Below are 14,819 nucleotides of genomic sequence, written 5' to 3'. Positions count from 1 at the left end.
TTAAGTTTATTCCTAGGTATTTTATTCTTTTTGTTGCAATTGTAAATGGGATGGTATTCTTAATTTCTCTTTCTGCTACTTCGTTGTTAGTGTACAGAAATGCAACTGATTTTTGTATGTTGATTTTGTATCCTGCAACTTTACCATATTCGTTTATTACTTGTAAAAGTTTTCTGGTGGATTCTTTAGGGTTTTCTATATATAAAATCATGTCATCTGCAAATAGTGATAGTTTCACTTCTTCCTTTCCAATTTGGATCCCTTTTATTTCTTTCTCTTGCCTGATTTCTCTGGCTAGGACTTCCAGTACTATGTTAAATAGGAGTGGTGACAGTGGGCATCTTTGTCTGGTTCCTGTTCTTAGAGGGATGGCTTTCAGTTTTTAACCATTGAGGATGATATTAGCTGTGGGTTTCTCATATATGGTCTTTATTATGTTGAGATACTTTCCTTCTATACCCACTTTATTCAGAGTTTTTATCATAAATGGATGCTGTATCTTGTCAAATGCTTTCTCTGCATCTATTGAGATGATCATGTGATTTTTGTTCTTCATTTTATTAATGTGGTGTATTACGTTGATTGATTTGCGAATGTTAAACCATCCCTGCATCCCTGGAATAAATCCCACTTGATCATGGTGTACAATCTTTTTAATGTATTGTTGTATGCGATTTGCTAGTATTCTGTTGAGGATTTTTGCATCGATGTTCATCAGTGATATTGGCCTGTAATTTTCTTTTTTTGTGTTGTCCTTGTCTGGTTTTGGTATCAGGGTAATGTCAGCTTCGTAGAATGAGTTAGGGAGCTTCCCCCCCTCCTCAATTTTTTGGAAGACTTTGAGAAGGATAGGTATTAAGTCTTCTTTGAATGTTTGGTAGAATTCCCCAGGGAAGCTGTCTGGTCCTGGACTTTTATTTTTGGGGAGGTTTGTGATTACTGTTTCGATCTCCTTACTGGTGATTGGTCTATTCAAATTCTCTACTTCTTCTTGATCCAGTTTTGGAAGGTTGTATGATTCTAAGAATTTATCCATTTCTTCCAGATTGTCGAATTGGTTGGCATATAGCTTTTCATAGTATTCTCTTATAATCTTTTGTATTTCCGAGGTGTCTGTTGTAACCTCTCCTCTTTCATTTCTGATTTTACTTATTTGTGCCTTCTCTCTTTTTTTCTTGGTGAGTCTAGCTAAATATTTGTCAATTTTGTTGATCTTTTCAAAGAACCAGCTCTTGGTTTTATTAATTTTTTCTATTGTTTTTTTGGTCTCTATTTCATTTATTTCTGCTCTGATTTTTATTATTTTCCTTCTTCTACTGATTTGGGGCTTGGTTTGTTCTTCTTTTTCCAGTTCCTTTAGGTGCATTGTTAGATTGTTTATTTGAGATTTTTCTTGTTTGTTGAGATAGGCCTGTATCCCTATAAACTTCCCTCTTAGAACCGCTTTTGCTGTATCCCATAAATTCTGGCATGTCGTATTTTCATTTTCATTTGTCTCCAGGTATTTTTTGATTTCTTCTTTGATTTCTTCATTAACCCAGTCGTTGTTCAGTAGCATTTTGTTTAATCTCCATGTATTTGTGGCTTTTCTGATTTTCTTCCTATAGTTGATTTCTAGTTTCATACCGTTGTGGTCAGAAAAGATGCTTGGTATTATTTCAATCTTCTTAAATTTATGGAGACTTGTTTTGTGGCCTAATATGTGATCAATCCTGGAGAATGTTCCATGTGCATTTGAAAAGAACGTGTATTCTTCGGTTTTTGGATGGAATGCTCTGTATATATCTACTAGGTCCATCTGTTCTAGTGTGTCGTTTAAGGCCAATGTTTCCTTATTGATCTTCTGTTTGGATGATCTATCCGTTGGTGTAAGTGGAGTGTTAAAGTCCCCTACTATTATTGTGTTACTGTCTATTTCAGTTTTTATGTCTGTTAGTAATTGCTTTATATATTTAGGTGCACCTACATTGGGTGCGTAGATATTTACAAGTGTTATATCCTCTTGTTGGATTGTTCCCTTGATCATTATGTACTGCCCTTCTTTGTCTCTTTTTACAGTTTTTGTTTGAAAGTCTATTTAGTCTGATATGAGTACTGCTACCCCAGCTTTCTTTTCATTGCCATTTGCGTGGAGTATCTTTTTCCATCCCTTCACTTTCAGTTTGTGAGTGTCTTTAGGTCTGAAGTGTGTCTCTTGTATGCAGCATATATATGGGTCTTGTTTTTTTATCCAGTCAGCCACCCTATGCCTTTTAATTGGAGCATTTAGTCCATTGACGTTTATTTTTTTTTTTTTTTTTTTTTTTTTTTTATTTTTTTAAAGATTTTATTTATTCATTTTTTTCCCCCCAAAGCCCCAGTAGATAGTTGTACGTCATAGGTCCGCATCCTTCTAGTTGCTGTACGTGGGACTCGGCCCCGGGTTGGACGGAGAAGTGGTGCCTCGGGGCGCGCCCGGGATCCGAACCCGGGCCGCCAGCATCAGAGCGCGCGCACTTAACCGCCAAGCCACGGAGCCGGCCCTATTGACGTTTAAAGTAGCTATTGATAAGTATGTACTTACTGCCATTTTTTAAGTTTTTTTTTTTCTCTCAGAGTTTTAGTAGTCCTTCTCTGTTCCTTTCTTCTTCTATACAGAATTGATGGTCACTTTAGTTTGACCTCTGTCTGAAAGCTGTACTCTTAACTCCCCTCCTCCCTCCTTTTATGTTTTTATATCATATCTAACCCCTTTTTTGTGTATTTGTATCCATTACGTTCTAATCATGGAAATAGATAATTTTTCCTATTTGTGGTCTTCTCTTTTCCCCTTAAATCAGTCCCTTTAACATTTCTTGTAGCACCGGTTTCTTGGTGACAAACTCCTTTAATTTTTGCTTATCTGGGAAAATTTTGATCTCTCCTTCCATTTTGAATGATAACCTTGCTGGGTAGAGTATTCTTGGCTGTAACTTTTTTCCTTTTAGCACTTTAAATATATCATGCCATTCTCTTCTAGCCTGTAAGGTTTCTGCTGAGAAGTCAGCTGATAGCCTTATGGGGTTTCCTTTGTATGTAACTTGACATTCTCTTGCGGCTTTTAGGATTCTCTCTTTATCTTTAATTCTGAACATTTTGATTATGATGTGTCTTGGTGTGGGCCTCTTTGGGTTTATCTTGTTTGGGGGCTCTCTGTGCTTCCTGTACCTGGATGTCTGTTTCCTTCCTTAGGTTAGGGAAGTTTTCATCTATTATTTCTTGAAATAGATTCTCTGCCCCCTTGTCTCGCTCTTCTCCTTCCGGGACACCTATAACACGGATGTTAGTGCGCTTGATGTTGTCCCAGAGGTCCCTTAGACTGTCCTCACTCTTTTTAATTCTTTTCTCTTTTACCTGTTCACCTTGGGTAATTTCTTCTAGTCTTTCGTCCAGCTCACAGATCCGTTCCTCTGTATCCTCTACTCTGCTTTTGAGTCCCTCTAGTGAATTTTTCATTTCCAGTATTGTATTCTTCATTTCTGATTGGTTCTTTTTTATATCTTCCATTTCTTTGTTGACATTCTCACTGAGTTCATCTATTCTTCTCCCCAGATCAGTGAGCATCCTTAGCACTCTTAGTTTGAACTCTCTGTTGGGTAGGTTGCTCATTTCTGTTTCACTTAGTTCCTTTTCTGGGGTTTTGTCCTGTTCCCTTACTTGGAATGTATTCTTTTGCCTCCTCATTTTGCCTCTTTCCCTGTGCTTGTGTCTACGTATTAGGTAGGTCAGCTACGTCTCCTGCTCTTGGATAGGTGACCTTATGTAAGTGATGCCTTTGGAAGCCTCCAGTGTGCTTCCCTCAGTTCTCAATGTTCCAGGGATGACCCCTATGTGGGCTACATGTGTCCTTCTGTTGTGGCCTGTTTGCTCTCCCTGTAGGCACCCAGGGAGGCTGAGTTATGCTCCTGGCCAGCTGTTGTAATGCTCAGCTGCTTGGAGTTGTTGTGGGCCCTTCAGTCTCTTTATGAGGTGTGGGGAGCCCCAGCACTGTTGGCTGCAAGTTCTAATACCACATTTGTGTTGCAGCATTTCTTTTAAGTGAGTAGGCCCCCAGCGTGGCAGGTTGTTAGGCTCAGGGCCTTACAATTGCTGTAAGCCTCTAGCCTATTAGGTCTCTTGTCAGCTCTCTGAGGATTGCAGCTGGGTGGGGCTGGCCTCAGGCACAGGAGCACCCAATCGTTTCAGGCTTTGGAAGGTGGGGCAAACCTCCTATGTGGGTCTTTGAGAAGCACAAGTCTTCTGCAGCTGACAAACCCTGCCGCCCACAGGTCCACACACACAGTCAACACAGTCCTGCCCCGTGTGAACGCCCCAACCTCCCGAAGCGGACCCAGTCTCTCCATGGCGGGAGCCCCACACACTCCGCCACTGCCCCACACTCTCCACCCGCTCCTTGTGCACACCCTGCCCTGCTCAAGTCGCCTCAGTTGCCAGGCTGCAGAGAATCCAGTCACCAATCTATGCAGGCCCACAAGTTGCCTGAGGGCTTGTTGTTGGGTGCGGCCAGTCTCTAGGGTGGGCTGCCTGCCCTGGCTGAGCTGGATTAAATCGGTGCTCTAGCGGGTGGGGCAGACCCTGGGCTAGCAGGCCTCAGGGAGAACTCCAATGGTGTCTGCATCAGCACGCCCACACTGGGCCACAACAATGGCCGCCACCAATGTCCCAGTCCCTGGAGAGGTCTCACCCCTCCCCGAGATGCACTCAGGGCCTGTTAGGTGAGTCTCTTTTCACCACAGCACTGTGCACCTTTCTTTCTGGTGATTTTTGGATGCTTTCTGAAACGGGTGAGTTTGCGTGTGGGTCCTTTAAGAGCCAGTTTTAGTTTCTTTGTGAACCGGGTTTTCTGGGGGTACTCCCCAGTGTTTTAGTAGCAGGCAAAGTCAGATATTATGCCACTGGTCTCGATTGTGCTGGGTCCACAAAATGCCCACAGCGGAGGTGCTCCCCGGCTCAGGGCCCAGCTCCTCCAGGGAGGCTGCATACCTGTGAGCTGCTCCCGGTGGCCGTGAAGCTGGTGGCTTGTGAAGGCGGCATTTTTCCTCTCCAGAAGGGAGTCTCTGCCTCTTCTACCTCAGTTAGGATTGTCCGTTGTTGCAGGAGTTCCTCTTATGCAGTTTTCAGTTCTGTCTCAGGGGTAATTTTTCCACAAGTAGTTGTAAATTGGCTGTGTCCATGGGAGGAGGTGAGTTCCGAGTCTGCTTATGCCGCCATCTTGACTCAGCCCCCCATACACATATTGTTTTATACAATTGCTTTCTAAATAAGTTGAAAGAACAAAGGAGAAGAAATATGCATTTATACTGCCTTGTATAATTACATAATTAACTTTATTGGTGCTTTTTGTGTGTGTGTGTGGCATCAAATTACTCTCTGGGGTCACTTGCATTCAGCCTGAAGAATTTTCTTTAGAATTTCTTGTAAGATGGCTCCTTAAGCAGCAATTTATCTCAGTTTTTGTTTTTCTGGGAATGTTATTGCCTTGATTTAGAATACTAGTTTTGCTGGATATAGGATTCTTAGTTGACAGATTTTTTCTTTGAGCATTTTGTTTATATTATCCCACTTCCTTCTGGCCTCCATTGTTTCTGTTGAGAAGTCAGCATTTAATCTTATTCAGGTTCCCTTGTAAGTGATGAGTCATTTTTCTCTTGCTGCTTTCAAGATTTTCTTCTTGTCTTTGACTTTCAAAACTTTTACTATGATGTATCTGTTTGTAGATCTCTTTGTATTTATCTTACTTGGAGTTGGTTTAGCTTCCTGGATATTTAGATTAATGTAATTCAGGGAGTTTTTAGCAATTATTTCTTTGAATATTTTTTCTGTTCTTTTCTCTCTCTCTCTTGTCCTTCTGATACTACTGTTATGAATATGTTGCTGTGCCTAATGGTGTCCCACATTTCTCTGAAGTTCTGTTCATTTGTCTTTATTCTTTTTTCTCTCTGCTCTGCATATTGCATAGTGTTTATTGATTTATCTTCAAGTTGCTGATTCATTTTTCTGCCAGGTCGAATCTACTGTTGACCTCCTTTAGTGAATTTTTTTATTTCAATTATTATACTTGTCAATCCAGAGTTTCCATTTGATTCTTTTTTCACAATTTCTGACTCTTTATTGATGTTCTTTATTTGATGTGACACTGTCATCATACTTTATTTCTTTAACCATACGTTCTTTTGGTTGTTCAAACATATTTATAACAGCTACTTTGAAATCTTTATCTGTTAAATCTGACATCTGGTTGCTCTCACTGGAAGTTTCTGCCGCATGCTTTTTTTCCCCAGTGGATGGGTCATACTCTACCCTTTGCATGTCTTATAATTTTCTGTTGGAAACTGGACATTGTAGATAATATATTATAGCAACTCTGGGTACTGATCACCTTCTCCAGGGCTTGTTCTTGTTATCTGCTTGATTATTTGTTTAATGACTGGCTGAATTATTTGAGTGAAAACTTTTCCCCTCTCCTCTGCATTGTTAAGCCTCTGATGTTGCTCTTCAGGGGTCACAGCCTTGGATATGCAGTCACCTAGAATAACAGTGGTTTTGGCAGGGCTCTCTTTGACCACCTCATTTTCTGAACACATTTAGCTGTTTAACTCCACTAACTGCTGACTGATTGTTCTATTGTTTCAACAATATCTCGGGGCATAGATTGCTCTACAGACCAATCCAATCAAATTTTGGCTCCTTTGAAGGAAGAATTCCTGAGGTAAGTGTTTGATATTTGTTCTGACTGTGGGAGGACTCCTGCTCATTGACTCATTCCCTGATTCTCTCTTGCAAAACAGCTGGCCTACAGATTAGCATATGTTTCCAATGAATTTACTAATCTTCTCCTAATCACCTTTTACCACAACCTTCACTGTTTTTGAGATCACTCTTAGGTTTGAACTTATCCATTCTCTATTGCAAAAACAGTGACTCCTTTGGGAAGACATTAGGATCTATCTGTTTTATGGCCTGCTTCTCCTCTCAGGCCAAATCTCTGAGCCACTGCTCTGAAGCTGGGGGATTGGGACAACACATGCTTTTCTCTGAGTGACACTTTTGCTTTAGAAGCTGAACCCTAGGTAGGAGGTCTTCTCAGATTATCTCTGCCAGCATGAAACCACTGCCTTCACAATGTTGCCACACCCAACATAGAGCCTCCATACCATGAGAGGAGGTTGGGCAGAAAAATGGTGACCTCACCTCTCAGTCACACTCAGAGGAGCCTCAGCAACCAGTAGCTGGGGGTAGGATGAAGAATTCTGACAATCTACCTCTCTTAGGAAGATAGCTCTCAGGCTAGGAGCTGTGGAGTGAAGGAGTCCTGTGTTCTTCACCATCTGCAGTGGAGTTTCTATCTCACTAAGCTGGGAAGGGAGAAGGGAGGAGGCAGTTTTGGTTTAAATACCACAGACTCTTGCTATTCTTATAGAATTTTAGTAGATTTTCTTGAATAGATGTTTCTTCATTTTCTGTATGCCCTTAGGACCATTTCCAGAGACCTTAAGTGGTTGATTTTTTATAATTTTCACCAGTTTCACTTGAGAACGGGTCTACGGATCTCCTTGCATTGTCATGCTGGAAGTAGATATCTGGAGGCACCTCTCTCAATTACTCATCCTTCCAACCACATTTCCCCTGCCTCATCTTCCCTACTTAATTTCATCATAATTTTATATTCAGGATTTATTGGCTATAAAAAAAATTGTTCACAGCTGAGCCATGTAGTACTATGATTATATTTCCTTGCATACCTTTTAGTTTTCTGCAAAGTTATTAATTGCCTTGTACTTTTTCTTTAATTTCTATGATCCTATAACCAATTCCTTCTCAATTGATTTTCCAGAACTTTAAGCAACTCTCAGTACGGTGAAACACCTCAAAGAACCCATCAATTTTAATATTTTTCTTAGTGGCAAACTCTCTGGAGCCCTTGTCCTCCTGCTTTGGTCTGGACTAGTAGCTCTCTAGGCATGCTGCACAGGTGTCTTCCTGGGGCTTTTCTTCCATCAACCTGGGGATGTGCTTTACCTTCTTCCTGTTATGGGTCTCCATGTCTTCCTCTTAGTTTTGTACCAATTTAATGGAGAACCTCCAGGAATTTTCTGAGAAGATACCTCTCTCTGTAAATAGCTTTATAACATACTCACTTTTGATTGATAGTTTGTCTAGGTATAGAAACCTAGATAGAAAATCCTTTCCCTCATACTTTATAAGGCATTATTCTATTGTCACTTTTAACTGTTAGGTCTTTTAAACTCAACATTTCTAAATAAAAAACATATGCTGCTTTCTGTTCAGATTTTGTTTAGAACCTAAAGCAAAAAATGGCCTAGTCCTGGTGTTGTGGTGGGCACCTAGTGGGGAGGTCCCCAAGAGTATCTGGAAAAAGGACTGTATACCCAACTTCCAGCCACCATGGCAACAAGTATGCTATGCATAAGAATGTTCTTTATGGAATTTCTTCAAAAACATATTAGGCAAGCTGGCAATAAGCTACCAGACGTGACTGCCTGGTATCTCTAAACTACTTAAATTAAAACTATAAATACTTGTCAATGTAGATATCAATCCCTTCTCTCCCTGTCATGAGTGACAAGACAAACAAGACTTACCAAAAGGACAGCCAGCACTGGGAAGATGCAGCTAGAGAGGACTGTGGATCCCGTAGGCTGGTTTGTTTGCAAAATCAGGCAAGGAATGTGGACAATACTTACTCATTCATACCTCTACTCTGAGATCTGGAAAATCTGGGTCTTTCACAGCAGGAACTCTGAGCTTTGTGCAAGGATCCAAGGAGTGAGAAGCTTACTCCAGGGGTAAATTTAAATAGCCCAGGGTCCTGAGTGATTTTGAAGTCTCCCAGCTGTGGCAAGAACAGAGAGGACCCAATGGTTGGGGCAATGAGAAGATCTCTCAGAGTAATAAACTGCTAACTTATCTTAGACTCTTACTCTGTGCTAAATGCTTTTGTCAATCATCTATATCTATGTAACAAGACTCATGCAAATTTAGTGGCTTAAAACAATAATTGCTTCTCTTGTTTGCAATTCTGCAGCTCAACAATTTGGGCTGCACTTAGCTGGGCAATTCTTTTGCTGGTTTTGCCTGTGGTCACTCATGTGTGATTGCAGTCATCTGGCAGCTTGACTGGGACTGAAGATCCAAGATGGTCCTACTCACGTGTCTGGGGTGTCAGCTGGAATGGCTGGGATGACTGGATTTCTCTCCATGTGATCTACCATCATTGAGGAAGCTAGATGAGATTTCTTCACATTGTGGTCTCAGGGTCCCAAGAGGGCAAAAGGGGAAGTTGCAAGGCTACTTCAGGCTTAATAGTGGAACTTCCACACAATCACTTCCACAACACTATTTCCACAGCATTCTATTGGTCAAAGCAAATCACAAAGTCAGCTTACATACGGGGGGAGGGAAATAGACTCTAACTCTTGATGGAAGCTGCTGCAGAATCACATTGCAAAGGGACATGTATACAGAGATGAGAAGAATTTGTGGCCATTAATCAATCAATTATTTATTATCTCATTTAACACTACAAACAGCACCATGAATAGCCCCTATTGGTATGTCCATTGTACATCTTGGTAAGTAAATTATCCACTATCACGTCTTTACAAGTGTTCATCTAAATTGGTCTGGAGGCCTTATTTTGAACCCACATTGACATGGTGGGCAGCTCAGGGTGGGTCCAGGGATAATGTAAACACTCCACAATATAGCAGCAGCTGGAAAAGAACAGGTAGTGCTGGGCATTTGTACATGGGCGATTATAAATCTTCTGTAAAGCTGGAGGGCTCAATGTCTATGTCCTCCGGAATGTTTCTGATGATGTTTAAGATCCAGAGGGTGAGATTATGTGGCCCACACACAGGCTTCCCGCTCTACTAGGAGGCTGTAAATACAGGATTAGTTCGTTTTCTGAGACGGAATATCAGTGTCTTCGTCATAACTACAGGCATCATGGACTTATTAAGAGTGATAAAAATCCCAGAGGAGTGGAAAAACTGTGGTAAGGAAAGCAGGTTCAAGGACAGAAAGATTTCCACCAGAATACTTACAAAAACCAAGATCGTCGACATTTCATGGAGTTAACAAATCAGACATAGAATTATTTTGAACTAATTTTTATACACACCTGAATTCCTAGCCTGAGACTCTGATGATCCGTTTCTTACTGAATTGAATACTGTGAACAGTTGTCTTGGCAACTGTCAAACTCCAGTAGCCGAAGCCTTGAGCAGAGACTTTTAAGACAAATCAGCAGCAAGCTCTGAGTAAGATGTAAATCACATCCTCCTTCAAAACCCTTCGAATCTGTAAGGGCCAGAGAGTAGAAAAAGCTGCTCCAGGTGAGGCTCGAACTCACAACCTCGGCATTGCTCACAAGTGTACTGCTTTATAAGTACCGCGCGCTAACCGGTTGCGCCACTGGAGCTACGGTTGGCGCCACTTTGGGGAGGTGTAAGTGAAGATACTTTTAAGATAAGACAAAATATTTTTCTTAAAGCTATTAAATAATATGAACGAAATGGCACCTTCTGATATGGCACTTCCACAAACGAGATTAAAAGCAGCAATCAAGGGTTCCCCAATATTAGCCATTTTGGAGCAGTTTCCCCAACACAGAGATGTTAGCGGCTGAGGGCCGCGGTCATCTGTAGTTTAATTTTCCGCTCAAATCCCCACGGCTTCTCTAAAGTCAGACTGTCATTTGAAAGCGTTTGAATGAAAGAAAGTCACATTGATTCCGCAAAGGCAGGAAGCTAAGATGACTGTATGCAAAACAGACGTGTCCATCACTCTGGTCACATCACTACTCTCCAGTCAAAGTTTCCACTTAGGAGTGTGCATTCCGCCTGTAAGAACGAGTGCATTTTTATAGTTTCCGGATTCCCGCGGACTTTCCATCTCAGCCGTTCTACTTTCCTGCTCTTCCTCTCTCTCCACTCTGTGCGCTCCACTAACTTTTCTTCTGCTTCAAATGCCACCTATCCCACCTCTACCCAATCGCTTGCTGTCTTTAATCTAAGAATGTTAATACTTTGCTACTTTGAAATATTCAGAGATCTAATATTTCTTTTAGAAAAATCGCTGTTTTAAATGTATTGATGCAACACAGGTTAAGGAAATGTAGAAAAGCAATAGATAACTACTTGAAAATTTTCTAGAGTCTTATACTCCAAGTAATCCATTATTTACCTCTGTTGTATTTCATTTCAGGCTCTTTTCCATGAACGTTTTCATTGGTGTTTTTTTGGAGGGGACATGACTGTAACTACACACACGCACACATATGTACTATATAATATATAGTCAGTTTTGTATTCTGTTGTATTTTTATTTAACACTATAACATAAGCTATTTTCCATGATGATTGTGCTAAAAGAAACATACAGCCCTTGCAGTAGGATTGGAACTGTTCTAGCAACTGTACATATAAAGACTCATTATTCCATATTTTTAAGAGACAGTATTCAATGCATCCACTGATATACCACAATTTGATTAATGCTGCTGGGTGTCTTTGACCTGTCTTTTGATAAAGAGGACATTTGGTACTGCAATGCATTCTAGAGTTTAAGGTCCAACGCTGCAGAAGGGATGCTATCTTTCTGATTCTGTGTCTTCTCTTCCTAGGAACATCCCAGCCTAAGCTACAGAGCTAGCCTAGGACGTGGTCCTGGGGAAGGGCCAGAGGTCTGACCAACCCACTGGGCCCCTCTTCTCTCTGATCCCCAAACCATAAACATTGCCTCCTGGATAGGACTATGACCTACTTGGCTGAGAAGACTGTCTCTGACAGGACAAAGTTCCCAGAGGATCAGTGTCCTTAACAGAACTATTTCTGAGCAAAAGTAGATGTTCTCTGAGCCAGGTTTGGGGATGGGGTGGTGCTGTCAGGACGTATAGAAAATATAATGAGCCAAGGATAAGACTTTATTATGGTGTTCACATGATTTTTTTTCAGCTAATGATTCCCAAAAAGGTTATACCTAATCTTATTTTCCACTTGTTTCTTTAAAAAACCAAAGAAGGTAAATTAATCTGTTCTGGAAAAGATATCACATCTGGTACAGCAACTTCAATTGGAGCTATTACTTGTTTTAGTTTGTGGTGGTCCAATGTCATTTTTCAGGGTCTTTCTTTTATTTTTTGCAGGGAACAAACTGGCGAATTAAACGGAGATACTATAGCGATCCTGATCGTGCATACTTTTGGTCCTTAAAGGCAATAATCTCTGTCATTTTCCCTGGGAGGATGGTTTTAATTCTCTTAAATTGTTTCGTTTACCATCCTGGCTGGGAATTGGTTGAGTTAGTTTCAGCAGCTTCCTCTTGGCCCTTTCCTCTGTCATACCTCTTATACAGCATGCCAAGAAACCAATGTAAGGGTGGTGCCAGCTACCACATATGTCATTCTAATGATAGGTTTTGAGACAGGAGAAATTTCCACCAGATGGATCCATGGCCTTAGTATATGCACTGTGAACCAGAGCTGGACCAGAACTCCATTTGTTAGCTGGTCCCCATTACCTCCATCTTAACGTTGACCATGATGACACTTTGGGTCTTTCAGGATCAATGTGAGCTTGGACCTTATTTCCAACAGTCCTTGAAATCTAAGAGTATTTCCCCTTCTTGAGTTTATGGTTATTGAGTAAATGGTCTTAAGTTCCTTTAGGAAGCGGACAGGGAAATTATATTCTATATATTTGTGGTGATGTTGCAGAGTCTTACTTTTTTAAGACTTGGCTTCTCTTTTAGTCAGTGATTCTAGGTCTGAGTCACTAGATTCAGTCACAGACCTGACTAGGCAGCTGACCTCAGTCTTCTGATTATCTGTCCTTAATTTCTTCTGATTATGTAGATAATGATACCCTTGTTGGCTGCCCATCTATCTTGCTTCTAAGGATGCTGTGCTCTGTTAATCATCTCTAACACTCCACAAAGTTGGCTACCACTCTGAAATTGTCTCTCATTACAGTAGTTTTGCTCACCCACCCTCTGCATGCGTGCACACACATCACATGGATTCTGATGGTTGAGTGCTGCCATCTCTGGCCTGAATTATTTCAAGATCCTATAATCCCCGTTGCTATCAGTGAGGCTACTTCCGTAGCAGAATCTCTTATCATCAGCCCAGGCCTAGAGAAGACACTCACCACAGAACTTCTTAGTGATGCTCGTGCCCCCTCTTCCTAGCACGTTTCTTTTTATTTTTTCAAATAGAATGTCCTTTGGCCCTCCTGTGGTAAAACCACTCTAGCATGCCCACTTTTCTGTAATCCCTTTTTCTGCCATCTGCTTTTAATCTCTTCTTTCTGCCATCTGTCACAACAGTCCTGGCATTTCTACTACATTTAGTGAGAGCCATTTCTTTTTCAAAGCGGGAGAATCCTAACAGGGTGCTGGGTACTTGCCAGTGTGTAAAAATGCTATACTTTGGGAGAATGCTCCAATAATGGACTCTCCTTTAGCTAACTTTGTGTTCCACTCCCCCTGATCCAGAACCCTTAGCCTCTAGTTCTATTTGGGGCAGATGCTGAGTGGGTGGCAGAGGCACATGATGTTTGGCAGAGCAGAGGCCTCTGTGTTGGATTCAAGCAAGGACATGACAACCCTTAATAAGGAGGACTGGGCTACTTCTAAAAGGCTCAGGGGGTCTTGGGAAATCTGGGGATTTAGATGTTCAAATGCATCCAACCAGATGTCTCCATCCAATGTCTCAAGGTTATAATCCTTTCAATCAAGGCCATGACTGAGGTAATACATACAAGATAATCTAGTTTGAGAATTTAACCTTCTTTGGAGTTCTACCATTCCTATGATTAAGTCTTGGACCTGAACCTTAGCTTTTTGTGCCCTTGAGATGCAGGATATACAAAGTTCTTTATATCCTCCTATGGAGGGACTCTGGCTTTCACACTGAGCCTTTATTTGATGAGATATTATCCTCAGCCTTTAATCATCTCTCTCGAAAGCATCCATTTCTTCTAGTAACAGCCATCCAGTTCTGTTATCTTATAATTACCATCTCTCCCATATTTCTCAAGCACCTGATACATCACATCAGCTAGTGCATATCCTTCCACCAGCATACCATCTCAGTTCAGGTTTGGTGAAAGTTTTAAAAATTGCACTGCTATTTTGTGTCAGTGGCTGTTTGTGCTCTCCGTATCCCCTCACTGCTAACCAGATGGTAGATAATTTCACATCAAAACCTCATCTTAGCGTCTTCTTTCTCAGACCACTTTTGGTACCAACTATTGCAGGTTGGGTTCCCAGGAAAGACTCTAAGATGGAGATTTGCATTCAGAAAGTTTACTAGGGCATTACCTCAGAATCAACACCTGAGGGGAAAAGAAGAGAAGCATAATTTGTCGGAGGGAAAACTTGGGCTGCAGTATAAGTACAAAAAGGCATCACTCTACCCCTTGGGGGTCTCCACAGCTAGGATGGGCCCTTCAAAGTTGTCCTAAGTTGAGAAATCAGAGCTTGGCCTTTATACCCCTCATTGACCCTTAAATGGATACAGGCTGCCCCTGGAAAGAGATATGACTTTGGCCTGAGGCAATTCCTGAGGAGGCATAACAATTGAGACCCACTTTCCAAGATTCTGGGAGGAATGAGATTCTGTTTAAGGGGTTCAGGTAATTTGGGCAATACACCTTCTGTGATAGTCCACAGTGAGAAAGAGGAGAGAGATAAAACAAGTTTGTGCACAGGACAGGATTTAAAAACCACCACAGTGATCCCAGATGCTGCGGAAAACATTTTATTACAGATGGTAG

General features: G+C 41.3%; 1 non-coding gene across 1 annotated transcript; it reads right to left on the bottom strand.

Annotated features, from left to right (window-relative positions):
• Positions 1–10,368: 10,368 nt before the first annotated feature.
• On the bottom strand, positions 10,369–10,462 carry TRNAI-UAU (transfer RNA isoleucine (anticodon UAU)). Its single transcript has 2 exons — positions 10,425–10,462; positions 10,369–10,404 (listed from the first exon to the last, which is right to left on the bottom strand). It is a non-coding gene; the product is annotated as a tRNA-Ile (tRNA).
• Positions 10,463–14,819: the final 4,357 nt, after the last annotated feature.

Source organism: Ceratotherium simum, chromosome 13 (genome assembly GCF_057802395.1).
Source record: "Ceratotherium simum simum isolate JZ-2026a chromosome 13, ASM5780239v1, whole genome shotgun sequence".
NCBI lineage: Eukaryota > Metazoa > Chordata > Mammalia > Perissodactyla > Rhinocerotidae > Ceratotherium > Ceratotherium simum.
The sequence above is the reverse complement of the archived record's forward strand: the minus strand, read 5'-3'. Positions and strand labels throughout refer to the sequence as shown.